We start from the raw sequence: 11,532 nt of genomic DNA, 5'->3' as shown, positions 1-11,532 counted from the left end.
CTATATATCAAATTGAAAACATAATTACACGGAAAAGAAGTATGACACCAAATGACTTTTGGGTACAGTGCTCTACATGTCCATCCTTAACAGGATATTATCTGCAGACCAAAAAAGAAATTTCAGAGAAATTTTAAAAATCCATAGTTATATTTTATTTTCAATGATAATATACTGATATTATAATTTAAAGCTATTTATGGATGTGGAGGAATAAAGCATTTAAATAAACATACTGTTACTAGGAAATAAGATTTTCCATGTAAAAGGAAAAACATAAAAGGAGAAAAGAAGTTTATAAGAAGTTAAAAGAAGTTAAAAGAGTTATAAAAATAACTCTGGATATTAAATTTGAATTAGAAGTATCAACACGAATCCATGGTTTTTAACGGTATATTTTCTAGCTCTGCCTACTCAAGTGTCCTAGAAGCAATGGTACCCTAACAGGAACAAACATACACGCACTCAGATCTTGATTTCAAGATGCTTATCTTCTCTAAAAGGAGCTACATCTTTAAAGAAATGGCCGAATCCACATCTAGAGCTCACAAAATATAAGGTAAACCTGGGATATTTTGTTGAGAAAAAAAAGGGGGGGGGGCTCAAAAGACGTAGATGCTCGGCTCACAGTGGGAGAGATTAGGCTGTTTTAGTCAAACCACAAGGAAAGTATAACTGAAAAAATGGGACAAAATACAGTAATCGATTTGAAAACCTTGGAGAACTATTAATACAGTAAGAAATTGCAGAGCCCAGATCAGGAAGATGAAATAAACAAAAGAGGTGAGCCCGCGATGTGGCGATGCTTTCCTCCTCAGGGTAACTGCTGATTCCTAAAGCCGAGGCTGAAAGTCTGAGAAGCAGAGCAGAGCTTTCGGCAAAATTACTGAGCTAGAGAGGGGAAACAAGGATCAGGTCTTACACCAAGAGAAGAGATCTAGTATACATTCCAGGATTCCCTAGAAACACCAAAGGAATGCACTGTAGAAATACATGAAACTGAAAATAGTCCCCATAAGGACTAAAATGCAGCTTCTAATTATCTAATTTCTTAAATGGAATAAGGTAGCATGCCCCTGCCAAGCTGTCTACCATAGCAAAACAAATCCTCTCAGAAGAAAGAACATTATACAGAGCCTCAAGTAATCTCTAAAATTTGTCTTGTAAAATGTCTGTCCCTCAATAAAAATATATTCAGATATATAAGAGTAAAACGTTTGGCAAAGAGAGAAGGATGGGGGATGGGGGACCAGAAAAATTGAAATGGATCCATGGGAGGTCCTGACAACGGCGGTATCAGGCAAGGTGGGAAAAACTCTATGATTAATATGTTCAGGAAATTAAAGAAGAAATGGAAAATATTCATAAAAAATAGAAATAATAAAGGACATTCATATGGAAATGAAAGACTGAAAAAATAATGGAAATTAAGTACTCAATGGAGTGATTTAAAGATAGATTAGAAACAGATGGAGAGAATTTGCAAACTGGCAGAGAGGTCAAATAAATTAGCCATCCTGAAAGAGGGAGAAAAAAATGAAAATTGTAGAAAAGAGCTTAAGAGAACATATCATGATGAAAAATGTTTGGCATAATTGTAATGGGAATTCCAGAAAAAGAAAAGAGAAAATGAGGCAGAAGGTATTGAAAGGAATACTGGCCAAGAATTTCCCAAAATCAGTGAAAAATAAGAAATCCACTGAAAGATCTTACAAACTCCAGGCAGGACTAAAAACAAAATATTAAACAAGAAACAAACCACAGATGAGAACCAAAGACGAAGGTTGAAAAACACACAGAGGATTATAGTACACGATCCTGGGGGAGCAACGGTAACATCAGCAGCTCATTGCTCACCAAAAACAATGAAATCTGGAACATAAACGTGCTAAAAGAAAAATCACTGCTAACCTAGAATTCTATTCCCAGAAAAGAAGAATGAAGGCAAAATAAAGACATTGTCAGAGAAACAAAATGGAGAGATTCTATTACCAATGAAAGCACTCTAAAAAAAATCACATGGGCACTTTCCAGGCAGAAGGAAATGAATTGAGATGTAAGTTCAGAAATACATATTGAAGGAATGAAGCATGAAGATCAACAGAGACCATAAATCTATGGGTAAATTAACATCATAATTTATTGAATTGAAATCATATAAAGTAAATGACTGAATGAGAAGATCACCATTGACAACCCCACTGTTGTAAGTATTTCAGCCAAGGGTCATCGATGGTTGAAAAACCATCAATAAATGTTACTGAGGAATAAAATAGGCACATGGTGCCAAAGTATTACCCCATAGAATACTGTTAAAAAAAGGAAAAAAAGACTTTATTATAAAGAATAACTCAAATGATCAAATTTAGCATCCTTAATAATGGAGCCATCTTACATTATATGCCTCTTTATGTTATATGATATGAACAGCATACCTAGGAAATATTTTGCCAAAGTGTTTAATTTTAATCTAATCAAGACTCAGTTTAACTTCCAATTTATTGACGGTACAGAAGACAGAGGAACTAGTAAATTGACACAATGAAGAAACAATAAGACAATTCCAGAATTTGGAGCATTCTAAGAAACAACTGATGACTCAAAAACTCCATATAGTAGAGGGAGAAGTGAGTTGAATGTTGTAGCTTAAAAGACTCTGAAGAGAGAGATCCAAAAAATGCTATGTGAGCTTTATGTGAATCCTGGTGGTTGTTTTTTAATAGCTAAGAGGATATTTTTGGTAAAATTTGAGATTTTTCTGAGGTAAGATAATCACAGTATAGTTGAGGAGACTGTCATTATTTGGGGGAGATTCCTAATGAAATATTTAGGGGTAAAGTCGCTTGATGGCTGCCACTTAATATAAAATGGTTACGTAAAAGAAATAGAGAAATAATCAGATTTGCAAAATGTTAACACTCATGCATCGAGATGTTGGATATCTGGATTTTGTTTGTAGTATTTTTTTCAACTTCTTTGTATATTTGAAATTTTTCAAAATACAAATTTAGGGGAAAATATACTAAAGTTGACTCTAATCTACACGAGGGTTTGGAAGAACAAAAATGAAGGCCCTCCTCATGTCTAAAAATGTGATAGTTATAAAGCAAGCTAGCAAAATGTTGAATAAAATATACCCTACCCTCCGCCCTTAACAAATGGATCTTTATCTATTTCCAGGGGCAAGTTTATATTTTTAAATTCTTTGGCTCTTTGGAGTTGTGCACCAAAAATCAAGTAGCCTCTGCCTCTGACTTCCAGCTCCCTGGCTCACCCCTTTCTTTTCTCACCCCAGGATTCCAGTGCAAGGGAAGGTAGTCAGGGGGCCTCCCACAAGTACACACTAACATTCTAGCCCAGTCCAAGTAGCTGCCACATCACTCACAAACAGCCACTCCTGGCCACCACTTCAGGCCCACTCAGTGGTGCTGGGAAGAGGCCCACATGAATCCTGGAAGCAAGCTCAGAGTCATTTAGAAAAAGAATTTAGTGGTCCTAGGAACCTGGAGCATGGTCTAAAAGTAGAGACAGAGGTCAGAGCACTTATCTTTGGCCTTGTGATATCATCATCCAGGAGTGAAATTCTTATTTTATGCTGGGTCTACCCAATTTCCAACAGTTAGCAAGGAGCAGAGCAACAGTCTAGGACTGAGATCCCCAACGTTGTGGGAAGCCAAACAACCTCACACATCCATTTGTGCTGCTTCCGTGGAGTTCAAACATTCTCACCATTGTCATGGGCCTCTCCTAATTTCCAAGCGTCACTGCCAATTTTGTTTCTCTTTTTCTGAGGTGTGTCAAAGCATCTCTACATGGAAATGACTGGGGGAAGTGGCTTTCGCCTTACGAACATAATTATGCCCACTTCTGCAATTCTTAAACCTCCAAGAGTTACCATCTTTGTGGTGAAGCACAGAGTAGTACCCACTAACTAGGTTACCTGATCCACTTCTTCTTGTCCACTTCCCATGATCTTAAACCCGGGTACCACTCTCATATCCAACCACTCCTCCTTCTTCCACTAACAAGAAAACTAAAGGTTCTCTTGCACAACAAAGGAAGCAAATGGACCAGTATCTTTACTAATAAATAAAATCCATCAACTGATTGGTCTTTGGGGGATGAGGGAGACAGAACATAATTTAGAACCTAAAAATAAATAAATAAATAAATAAATAAAAATTTAATGACCACATTATTTCGATACTTTTTTTCATTTACTTCCAGTGTAACAAAACATTTTGAGAGTCTTTCTGTTTAAAATGACATGCACAGTGTTAAAAACAACAAAAAAACCACAGGCCCAAAATGGCAGCACTTAGGCCAAGTCACTGAACCAAGGCTTAACACTTAACCTCATCGCACTTTTAACTGTAACAGAAATGTGGTCTTACCTTGTGAGTGAGGAGTTTTCCGATCAGCACCAATGAGGTAATGTCACGTAGGCTCTCCAACATCCAAAGGAAGATGAGGCATCCACCTAATAAGACCTTCTGCCCCTCCCCCTATGAGGAGACCTCACCTGAAACAATCCTTTCTTTTCTTTTGCTAATAACTTCTTGCCCACTCTCCTTTTCATAAAACCTTCCATTGCGTACAGCTCCTTGGAGCAGCCCTCTACTTGCTAAACAAAATGCTGCCCCATTCATGAACTGCTTAATAAAGCCCATTAGATCTTCAAATTCATTCAGTTGAATTTTGATTTTTACTAACAGGGATAAATCCACAACAAAAATATTTCCTCTTATTCCATATGGATGGAGACATCAAAGATGCTAATAATTTCAAAAAACTGTGAAACCGGTTCATATATTCCTGCCTGGGTAACTTATTCTCAGGACCAACCACTTTGCCTATATGATCTTTTCTTCCAGGCCTTACAGCCAGAAATTGCTATAAAAGTGAGCCTTTAAAACAGTTGGTCTGTTTCATAACTTGAGTTGAAAACCAAAGAAAATTATTTCCAACGTTCACTAAAACCAGCAGCAGATGACATTTGCATGCTCCGTCTATCATTCTATGCAATTCAGAGATGTCAAGAAGCTATTATCTCTCACACTGCAGCTATGTTGATGTGCTAGTGTACGACGTGCCTTACTTAGGCAGGGGCAAAACTTGATTTCAGTATGTCTTGGGCTTTAGTAAGCGTTTCAAGATCTAAAACGTGTGTGTGTGTGTGTGTGTGTGTGTGTGAGAGAGAGTCCTTTATGCTAACACAGGTTGTAAATCAGGAGAAGGTGCCAGAGGAGGAGCCCTGCCCCTGCTCTCTCTGTTGCCACTAGCGCAGGTCTTCAGGGCACATCTTCTCTCCTGGGTTTCTATGTTTGTTTTACTCACTGCTTTCCTATTCTGCTTAACACAGTTTTATGAATAAGCCAGAAAATGCGCAACACGGAAGCCTCCCGACTACCAGAAACAATGAACTTTAGCTTTGAACATCACACAGAAACAGGTAAGTAATTTTTAAAAATGATCAGTAGAGCGGTTTTTAAAAGAAGTAGTGTTACTGTCTTAGAAGGTATTCCTATTGGGACACCTGCCTAACTTTGCCTACTTCCCAAAAGGCAAATATGACTTAACTGTAGTATCAAAACAAAAAATGGTGTGTGAGCATTTGGTGAAGTGTTTCCCCCCTTCATTTATGTAGAAAAGTAAAAAGTATAAGAAAACTTAAAGGCAATCAAATCTATTAATTATTTACACCCCAAACTTACAAGTCGGCCATTTAACTTTTTACTTACTGTTTATCTGTTGAGATTAAATTTGATTTAAAAAAAAAAGTTGACTTTTAGTCCAAGGTCTTGTTTGGAAGGCATTCCATTAATATCAGGAACAATCGGGTGCTAGAACCAAAAATGAACCCATGTTATTAAGGAAGTGCTACCTATTAGAGTAAAAAGTGTCCAAACATGACAAATTTCTGAATAGGCTTACTTGAACAATCTTGCTTTAAAATTATTGTCCTCCAACTTATCTTGAATAAGATTTGAAACAATATTGAGAAGTTAATGAAACAAATGAAAATAGACATAAATAAGCCCAAACCAAAATTATGTCTTTCTTTCAAGTCCCATGACAATATGAACAGAAAGTGAGAGCGTGGCACAGAACACATGAAAACGCTTTGATGTCAAGCAGTCCAGGGCAATGGAGAACACCTGTTACCAAGCTCACCATAAAAGGCAGCAGGTGAACAAATAGAATGGTCACGGTGGAAGGGCAAACGCAAGGTGAAAATGTGTATGGATGAAATGCAAATGCATATACTGAAAATGAAAATGTGGGCAGGGGTTGCCTCCAGGCTCCTGATAATTCATAGCCAATGCACTGCTGGCAGTACTTGTACAAGTTTTCTTGTGAAATGAAATGATGAAATGGGTCACCCTTCTAGACCTCACTATTTACAATGTCATAATTTGGGCCCTCCAATGTTTAGTGCATATAAAAAGAGAAAATGTTAGAAATAACCCCTCCTTTATAACCCATATAGAAAGCAATTTCCTGACAAATAGATTAGGTCATAATACGATGCACATTAAAAGTAGGAAAGAATCTACCTCATGAGGTTTTACAAATATTTTCCTTTTCTGCAACTAGCAGCTGTTTTTTTAATAACTTAGAAACGTTTTATATAAAATTTGATAGTATTTTTCCATAATTTAAAAATGCTAAATGAAAAAAAGTCTTAGAGGAGCTTTTTCCATCTGTTTCTTAAGTCTACTAAGAAGTCTATTAAAGAAATTGTTCATAAATTTAAATCCCCAAATGGGTAACCAGTATAAATCCATTCTAGTTTTATTACTTTAAGTTTTGCTAGTGTTCACCCTTAATGAATCTTGAAATATAACTGCTTATAGAGACAAATTCATACATCATCAAATGCCTTTGAAGTGTTGTTCAAGATGCAAAAACAGCATTTTGCTTCAGGTTTATGAGTTCTTTCCTGAAAATGCAAAGGAATTGCCCAGTGCTAACACTTAAAAGTAATACTAGATTCACGTGTTTGTTTGTTTGTTTTAATGATAGGGTCCTTATTTAACGGGACACTTAATCCAGAAAATCCAAATTTAGACAGATGGAATTTTGTTGAGATTGAATTTCCCCTAAACTGCAAATTGAGTCAAATTTGAATGGTTGATTTATTTTCAGGCATGCACACTTCCCCTGCCTTACAGTCCCCCGGTTTTGTCCAGTTTCATCTGTATTTTTTGTTTTAAATCAGTGAAGCAAAAATAGTCATTGCTCACACTTTCCTCAAGGACTTAGGAAAGAACGGGAGAGGCTACATCCTGGTGCGCTCTGGTAATCACTGATGAAAAGGCACCAGGAGAGAGCAGTCACCTGTATTTGTTTAAGGAAGCCTGACACTGATAAACAGCATGAATTATTTTGTAGATCTGAAATCCTACTTAAGGACTGAAAAACATCCATATGCGTTCTACCCAGCATGTTTGTTGTAATCACACTGCATACATTTTTGACCGTACACCATCACTTTCTTTTGCCTGCAGTGCTTCTTTTAAACGTGTGTGCATTTCTCCTGAGCACTGAATAACAGAGTCATTCCCATCATAATAATCAGGTTAGGATTTGCTATGTGTAACCTGAATTACTTGGTGATACGTTCCACTGGAAATTATAACTGTGCTTTATCAGAGTGCACTCTTCTCTCCGAAAAATTCATTTTTATCATCAGACTTGCAGTCACTAATGTGTGACTGCATATTAATCATGAAAATTAATATGTACATAAAGGATCAAAAGAAATCTTCTAATAAACACGGATTTAGTGTCTGTGTCTGGAGATGGATCCTAAGGAATATAAAACATGATCTGTGCTGTTTAAGAGTTTGTGACTTAGCTGGAGGAACTGAGGAAAGCGCTCGGGGAACAGTGAAGTAACAGGCAGTGATCAATGCCAAAACAAGAGATAACAACAGGGAGTTATGAGAGGTGATAAAGGTAGGTTGACACCTCGATGGACGCCTCGGGCATTTGAGAGGCACGGCACCATTGGATGGATGCCTGAACGGGATCTGAGAAGATCGAGGGGAAGAAGATCAGTTCAAATGTCACCTCCAGTTGCTAGGCTTTCCCGCCCGCCTTGAACACACAGAAGCTATGGCTTCTTTATGTTCCCATCACACACTCCCCAAGCAGTGGCACTTGTTGCAATGCATTAAAATTGTTTATTTGTCCTGCCTCCTTACTCCCCTCTGAGCTACTAAGGGCAAAGCAGGATCTTCTTCATTCTTATATTCTTTTTGCCTTGAAAGTGCTCAATAAATGTGTTTGGATGTATTTTTGGAATGATCAGAGAGCAACTTACGCGAAGGTACAGGGTGAAATAAGCGCAGCGTGTCCAAGTTTTATGCAAAGAATTGGCTGTGTAGAAGAAAGAGTTTTATGTTGAGGATAATAAAAGATCGGTTTACATGATTAGAGAGAAGACCTAGGAGGGCCTTGTGTGTCCAGATGGGCGTTATCCTCTCTTGGCTGGACTCACAATCCTGGCTTCTCTTGGTCAGCGAGGCCCATAATCACCCAGCCTACTGTGATCAAGAGAGAGCTTTCAGTATTAGCCAACTTCGTCTTCGTTCTACCCAGTATTGAGCCACCGGAGAGTTCTGTGACACATACAGAATGAGTGTTGTAAAGGTTAATCCAGCTCAGTGTAGGGTGAATTGAAAAACTAAGAGGCTATTGCAAAAGTCCCATCTAGAAAAAGGTAGCAGTGGAGGCTTAAAGGAAATGACTAGGAGGAATGATGGAAAGAGTTTGGTGTTGATAAGCTGTGAGGGAAAATGTTGGCAGAAGGGGAAGGGTTAAAGAGGACTCTGTGAGAGGATCGCTGCACCGTTGGAAGAAGTAAACCTAGGGAATAAACTCTAACAGGTTTATTACAAGGAAAACACAATTGGTTCATAAAAGACATGATGGGAGTGATAGCCCAATATACAAAGAGAGTGGGGAAGTCAGAGAAATAGGGGCGAGAACGTCTCGAAGTAGAAATGGCAATCTAAAAGCAGCGAGAGCTGATACTGTGAGTGTGGGTAAGATTTAAAGGCAGGAGAATGCTCTGGACCAGGAATTGCAAAAGCATGAGTGCCTTTGAGTAAGTCACTCGATGTCTTTTCTTCTAGAAAAGGAAGCTCATCTCTTGCTATTTATCTCAGAAGGAGTATGTAAAGAGTTTTACATATAAGAAGGAAATCCAAAGATAAGTAATAATCTATGAAAATGACTCTGGAACACATAGGAAATAAAAACCTAACATCTAAGGCAACCATCTGAAAAAGAAAGGAAACTAAGCGCCTAGATGTCCTGAATCAACGTGATAACGATAATGACCCTGACAGCAATAAAAGCACTTTAAGTCTCCAACATTGGAACACGCCCCAGATTAAACTGGTCATGAAAACAGACTAATTATGATGCCACTAAAAGGGAAAAAATTTAAAAGAAAAAAAAAAAGAGCCAAGCCAGATAAATAGCTATTAAAAGAATAAAATAAGAGGAAGCAGAATAAGACTGAGGAAAATCATACCTTAGAACGTCATCTTCCAAAATAATTAGAAAGATAATTTTGGACAAATTCATACTAGTTGTTGACTATAGCTTCATAAAGACCACAGGCAAGCAGGACAGTCCTAATTGGCCATGAAAAACGGAACTCACATGTGCAAGGTGCAATGAAAGCTTTCGTTACAGATGTCTGCGGCTTAAAATTAGAGCCCCTTGGCAGCGAAACTATTCTTTAAGATACTGTAATGTTCAGTATGTGTCATTATACATTTGTCAAAACCCACAGAATGTACAACACCAGGAGTGAACCCTAACGTAAACTATAGATTTTAGTTAATAATAATGCAATAATGCGGGGTCGCCAGTCGTAATGCATGTACCACATTAACACAAGGTATCAAATGCAGAGAAACTGCTATTGGGCAGGGGTAGAGAAGAACTCTGTACTTTCCTTTCATTTTCTGTTACTATAAAACTGCTCTCAGAAAGTCTACTGATTGGGGCGCCTGGGTGGCGCAGTCGTTAAGCATCTGCCTTCGGCTCAGGGCGTGATCCCAGCGTTATGGGATCGAGCCCCACATCAGGCTCTTCTGCTATGAGCCTGCTTCTTCCTCTCCCACTCCCCCTGCTTGTGTTCCCTCTCTCGCTGGCTGTCTCTTTCTCTGTCAAATAAATAAATAAAATCTTAAAAAAAAAAAGTCTATTGATTAAAAATTTAAAAATTAGGGCCATTTTAAGGTTGCTGTAAGCCCCAAGGCTGCATCTCATGTTATATCACATCTATTAAAATGTCCCCACTTCCCACAGTAAATATTATTTTCAAATTTCAAATATTATATTTCAAAATATATGTATTATCTTCATGGGGCACTTCTAAATAAAATCTTAAAAAAAAAAAGTCTATTGATTAAAAATTTAAAAATTAGGGCCATTTTAAGGTTGCTGTAAGCCCCAAGGCTGCATCTCATGTTATATCACATCTATTAAAATGTCCCCACTTCCCACAGTAAATATTATTTTCAAATTTCAAATATTATATTTCAAAATATATGTATTATCTTCATGGGGCACCTCGGTGGCGCAGCGGTTAAGCGTCTGCCTTTGGCTCAGGGCGTGATCCTGGCGTTATGGGATCGAGCCCCACATCGGGCTCCTCTGCTATGAGCCTGCTTCTTCCTCTCCCACTCCCCCTGCTTGTGTTCCCTCTCTCACTGGCTGTCTCTATCTCTGTCAAATAAATAAATAAAATATTTTAAATATATATATATATTATCTTCAAATATAAAAATATGATATTTTTATAATTTTGCTTTTTACTCGAGCTTGGCTAACTCTTCTAATTTATGGTCACCAATTATCTAGCACTCATGGCACATACTCAAGATTTCTTGTCATGTGAACACATTTACCCCACAAGTTATTCAAATATAATAAAATGTTTATGAATATTAATTAACTACGGACCAAGTTAGTATAATATTATGTTTTCAGACAAGTAGATATTTTTAAGTTTAATTTTACCATGATTTTTCATATTTTGGGGCCAGTATATTTTATCATTCAACTCCCATTTTTGTAGATCTGAAAAAGCCATTAATCCTTGGCATTATATCTATGTATCCATACTTCATATAAAATGAACCTACTTCAAAGATATATATCTATATAGATTTAAAATAGTAAGGCTAAGTTATAGGGGCTGTTACACAAATATATTTACTTTTGTATTTACTACCTTACATATTTATATTTATTTATTATATTTCGTTTTACTACTTTACCTGATGTCAGTAACAAATCTCTAATCTTAGGAAAAACAGGACCCAGGCATATTATTGCAACTTTTTTCCTTATGTTATATAACGTTTTTAAACACAGACTTGATCTTTTGTCATCTCCATAACTCTACATAGGGATAGTATGATACATACAATGTGACCGGTCATATTGCTTCTTTCCTACACAAACTGTCAGGAATTAAAGAGTTTTAAAGTGCTCATTTTAAAA

This window comes from Ursus maritimus, unplaced genomic scaffold, assembly GCF_017311325.1.
Source record: "Ursus maritimus isolate PB19 unplaced genomic scaffold, ASM1731132v1 scaffold_4, whole genome shotgun sequence".
Classification (NCBI taxonomy): domain Eukaryota; kingdom Metazoa; phylum Chordata; class Mammalia; order Carnivora; family Ursidae; genus Ursus; species Ursus maritimus.
The sequence above is the reverse complement of the archived record's forward strand: the minus strand, read 5'-3'. Positions refer to the sequence as shown.